Source organism: Somniosus microcephalus, chromosome 4 (genome assembly GCF_052327205.1).
Source record: "Somniosus microcephalus isolate GS21.2 chromosome 4, FLI_Smic_1.0, whole genome shotgun sequence".
In the NCBI taxonomy this organism is placed as follows: domain Eukaryota; kingdom Metazoa; phylum Chordata; class Chondrichthyes; order Squaliformes; family Somniosidae; genus Somniosus; species Somniosus microcephalus.
Genome location: NC_140990.1, coordinates 73141829 through 73147224, shown reverse-complemented (window position 1 = coordinate 73147224; position 5396 = coordinate 73141829).

Genomic DNA, 5396 nt, shown 5'->3' with positions numbered 1-5396 from the left:
TGCACTTTTTCAAGGAGGCTTTGAAGGTGTCCTTGAAGCGTTTCCTCTGCCCACCTGGGGCTCTCTTGCTGTGTCGGAGCTCCAAGTAGAGCGCTTGTTTTGGGAGTCTCGTATTGGGCATGTGGACGATGTGACCTGTCCATCGGAGCTGATTGAGCATGGTCAGAGCTTCGATGCTGGGGATGTTGGCCTGAGAAAGAACACTGACGTTGGTGCGCTTATCCTGCCAATGGATTTGCAGGATCTTGCGGACGCAGCGTTGGTGGTACCTCTCCAATGCTTTGAGGTGCCTGCTGTACATGGTCCCTGTCTCTGAGGCATACAGGATGGCGGGTATCACTGCTGCTCTGTAGACCATGAGCTTAGTGCCAGGTTTGAGGTCCTGGTCTTCAAACACTCTCTTCCTCAGGCGACCGAAGGCTGCACTGGCACACTGAAGGCGGTGTTGGACTTCGTCGTCGACGTCTGCCCTTGTTGACAGTGGGCTCCTGAGGTATGGAAAGTGGTCCACGTTGTCCAAGGCCTTGTCATGGATTTTGATAATCGGGGGCCAGTACTGTGTGGGGGGGGCAGGTTGGTAGAGGACCTTTGTTTTACGGATGTTTAGTGTAAGGCCCATGCTCTCGTACGCTTCGGTGAAGGTGTTTGGAGTTCGACCTGCGAGTGTGCGCAGATGCAACCGTTGTCTGCATACTGTAATTTGATGAGAGAGGAAGGGACGACCTTGGATCTGGACTGGAGGTGACGGAGGTTGAACAGTTTCCCGTTTGTTCTGTAAATTAGCTCCACTCCAGTGGGGAGCTTACTGAGGGTGAGATGGAGCATTGCCGCAAGGAAGATCGAGAAGAGCGTTGGTGCAGTAACACAACCTTGCTTGACCCCGGTCCGTACATGAATTGGGTCTGTGGTGGAACCGTTGGTCAGGATCACGGCTTGCATGTCATCATGAAGCAGGTGGAGGATGGTGACAAACTTTTGAGGGCAGCCAAATTTGAGGAGGACACTCCATAATCCCTCATGGTTGACAGTGTCAAAGGCCTTTGTGAGGTTAAAGAAGGCCATGTACAGCGGTTGGCGCTGTTCCCTGCATTTCTCTTGTAATTGGCGCATGGTGAAGATCATGTCCATTGTGCCCCTTAGTGGGCGGAATCCACACTGCGACTCTGGGAGGAGCTCTTCGGCCACTGGGAGAAGGCGATTGAGGAGGATTCTTGCGATGATTTTCCCTGTGGCAGACAGCCGGGAAACTCCTCTGTAATTACTGCAATCGGACTTGTCACCTTTCTTGAAGATGTGCGGGTTAGGTTGATTGGCTATGATAAATTGACCCTTAGTGTTAGGGGGATTAAATACGTGGGGTTACGGGGATCGGGTGGGATATGTGTCGGTGCAGGCTCGATGGGCCGAAATGGCCTCTATCTGCACTGTGGGGTTTCAAAAAATAAAAATAAAAAAATTACGGTGTCTCCTCCTTCCAGATAAGAAAAGTTACCACGTCCCTAATAATAGATTCTAGCATTTTCCCTTGCATTGATGATTTGGACTTAGGATTAATGAACTCAATTTGCAGATGATACCAAACTAGGGGGTATAGCCAACACTGAGGAAGAATGCAACATATTACAAGAAGATATTAAAAAACTTGCAGACTGGGCAGTTAAGTGGCAAATGAACTTTAACATCGATAAATGTGAGCTGATGCACTTTGGTTGGAAAAACAGAAAGATCACCGACACCTTAGAAAATAACAAACTGAATGGGATAAAAGAGCAAAGGGATCGAGGGATACAGGCGAACAAATCATTTAAAAGCAGCATCACAGGTCAGAAAAGCAATTAACAATGTTAACAAAGCAGTGGGATTTATTTCTAGGTGTATAGAATTCAAAAGTAGTGAAGTTATGTTAAACTTGTATAGGACCTGGTCAGGCCACACTTCCCACAGGCGTACTGTGCACAGTTCTGGTCTCCATACTATAAGAAAGTGATCGAGGGACGGGAGAAAGTGCAAAAAAGATTTACAAGGATGGGACCAGGACTGAGAGATTACAGCTATCGGGAAAGATTAAACACGTTGGGACTTCCTGAGAAAACTGAAGACTTAGAGGTGACCTGATAGAAGTCTTTAAAATGGTGAATGGGTTGGACAGGTGAGATGTGGAAAGAATATTTCCAATTGTGGGAGAATCTAAAATTAGGGCCATAAATACAAGATAGTTACTAATAAATCCAACAGGGAAATCAGGTGAAATGTCTTTACTCAGAGAGTGGTTAGAATGTGGAACTCGCTGCCACAGGAAGTGGTAAATAGCTCAGATGCTTTCAAAAGGAAACGAGACGAGTCCAGGAGAGAGAAGGGAATAGAAAGATATGCTGAAAGGCTGAGATGAGGCAGACAGAATGGGAGGAGACTCGTGTGGAGGATAAACAGCAGCACCAGAGACTAGTGGGGCCGAATGGCCTGTATCTGGGCTGTATATTCCATGTCATTCGATCACTAAAGTCAATGAAACTTCAACCCTGTGATTCCAGGCCCCAGACAGCTGGAGCCGTGCACACTGGGATCCTCAGGAGCAACACTCGGATACACTCACAGCACAGGACCACCATTACAATTATACACAGCTTCAGAAAATCAATACACTCACAGCACAGGCCCACCATTACAATTATACACAGCTTCAGAAAATCAATACATGCACAGCGCAGGCCCACCATTACAATTATACACAGCTTCAGAAAATCAATACACTCACAGCGCAGGCCCACCATTACAATTATACACAGCTTCAGAAAATCAATACACTCACAGCGCAGGCCCACCATTACAATTATACACAGCTTCAGAAAATCAATACACTCACAGCACAGGCCCAGCATTACAATTATACACAGCTTCAGAAAATCAATACTGAACTGAAATAGTTTATTATTCAGTACAACAAATTGAGTGGCTGATTAGCACGGGTTAGATACAGAGTAAAGCTCCCTCTACACTGTCCAATCAAACACTCCCAGGGCAGGTACAGCACGGGTTGGATACAGAGTAAAGCTCCCTCTACACTGTCCAATCAAACACTCCCAGGGCAGGTACAGCACGGGTTGGATACAGAGTAAAGCTCCCTCTACACTGTCCAATCAAACACTCCCAGGGCAGGTACAGCACGGGTTGGATACAGAGTAAAGCTCTCCCTCTACACTGTCCCATCAAACACTCCCAGGGCAGGTACAGCACGGGTTAGATACAGCAATCTACAGGGTACCTCTACTCCCATGAAGGTGCTGACTCTGGCTGGGTTCAGTTCGACACTCACTGGTTCCCCTCTCTCTCCTCCCCTGAAGGTGCTGACTCTGGCTGGGTTCAGTTCTATATTCACTGGTTCCCCTCCCTCTCCTCCCCTGAAGGTGCTGACTCTGGCTGGGTTCAGTTCTACACTCACTGGTTCTCCTCCCCTGAAGGCGCTGACTGTGGCTGGGTTCAGTTCTACACTCACTGGTTCCCCTCCCTTTCCTCCCCTGAAAGTGCTGACTCTGGCTGGGTTCAGTTCTACACTCACTGGTTCCCCGCTCTCTCCTCCCCTGAAGGTGCTGACTCATGCTGGGTTCAGTTCTACATGCACTGGTTCCCCTCCCTCTCCTCCCCTGGAGGTGCTGACTCTGGCTGGGTTCAGTTCTACACTCACTGGTTCCCCTCCCTCTCCTCCCCTGAAGGTGCTGACTCTGGCTGGGTTCAGTTCTACACTCACTGGTTCCCCTCCCTCTCCTCCCCTGAAGGTGCTGACTCTGGCTGGGTTCAGTTCTGCACTCACTGGTTCCCCTCCCTCTCCTCCCCTGAAGGTGCTGACTCTGGCTGGGTTCAGTTCTACACTCTCGGGTTTCCCTCCCTCTCCTCCCCTGAAGGTGCTGACTCTGTCTGGATTCAGTTCTACACTCACTGGTTCCCCTCCCTCTCCTCCCCTGAAGGTGCTGACTCTGGCTGGATTCAGTTCTACACTCGCTGGTTCCCCTCCCTCTCCTCCCCTGAAGGTGCTGACTCTGGCTGGGTTCTGTTGTGTCTGTGTATAAGACACAGACTGCAGGGGAACGGTACAACAGGTGTTTACTCAACGTGGTTCACGCTGGAACTGATCTGTACAGATTACTACTCAGTGCTATATACAGGTGCGGTCACTGCCGGTACTGCAGTATACATGAGCTGTAAAAGATAGTTCCCCCCTTAAAGGTATATACATTACAATTCCTCCCCTTTTAGATTAACAGTACCATAACACTCATTTAACAATTAAATATCAAACTAATTACAATTAACACTTTTAACATGCAACATTAGCTGAAAATAGTCTATTTATATATTCAGTCTTTGGGGAGGCTTCCTGATCCTTTCTAGATAGCGCCTTTCCTGAGTGCCTTGCTCTTGGTGCGGAGGCGATTCTGGCCCCCTGTCGTCGGTTGGTTCATCAGCTTCCGATGCTACTGTTTCTGGGGTAGATGCGACCTGTACGTCGGGTTCATCACCAGGTACGTATGGGCGAGGCATGGGGTTGACTTGTTCCTGTGACTCTAGGATCTGGTCAGCATGGCGTCTCACGATGCTCTCCCCAACGTCCACTGTGTACATTAGTGGGCCCTGCCGTGTGCATATCGTTCCTGGCTGCCATTTTTCTGTTCGGTAGTCGCGGGCCAAGACTGGTTGCCCTACATTGAAGCTCCTTGTTGGCTTCTCATGGATGTGCTGGAATTGCTTACTCTCAACATTTCTTCGTACGTTTGGTCTGAGCAAATCCAGGTGCGATCTTAACCTTCGGTTAAAGGACATCATGGTTGGGGCCTGGTTGGTGACTGCATGTGTCGCATTCCGGTAGGCGAACAGGAAATTGTCCACCTTGTGCTGCAGTGGAATGTTGTCATTGTACATAGCCTTTATTGCCTTCTTAAAGGTTTGTACGAACCTCTCAGCCAATCCATTTATGGCTGGATGATACGGGGCGGATGTGTAATGCCTTACCCCATTCTTTTTCAAGAACCTCCGGAACTCTTCGGACACAAACTGTGGTCCATTGTTGGAGCAAATCTGTTCTGGCAAGCCATTCCTGGCAAAAATGGTCCGTAGGACTGCAATAGTTTTCTCCGTGGTGGTGGAGGACATTTTGATGACCTCAGGCCATTTCGAGTGCGCATCCACGGCTATTAAAAACATTGAGTCCATGAATGGACCAGCAAAATCAATATGCACCCGTTGCCATGGAGATGAGGGCCACTCCCATGGGTGTAGAGGGGCCTGTGGTGGTGCATTTTGGACTTTCTGGCATCCTGAGCAGCTCTTGGTCAGGTCCTCGATTTGTTTATCGATTCCCGGCCACCACACATAAGCCGTGGCTAGGCTTTTCATTTTTACCC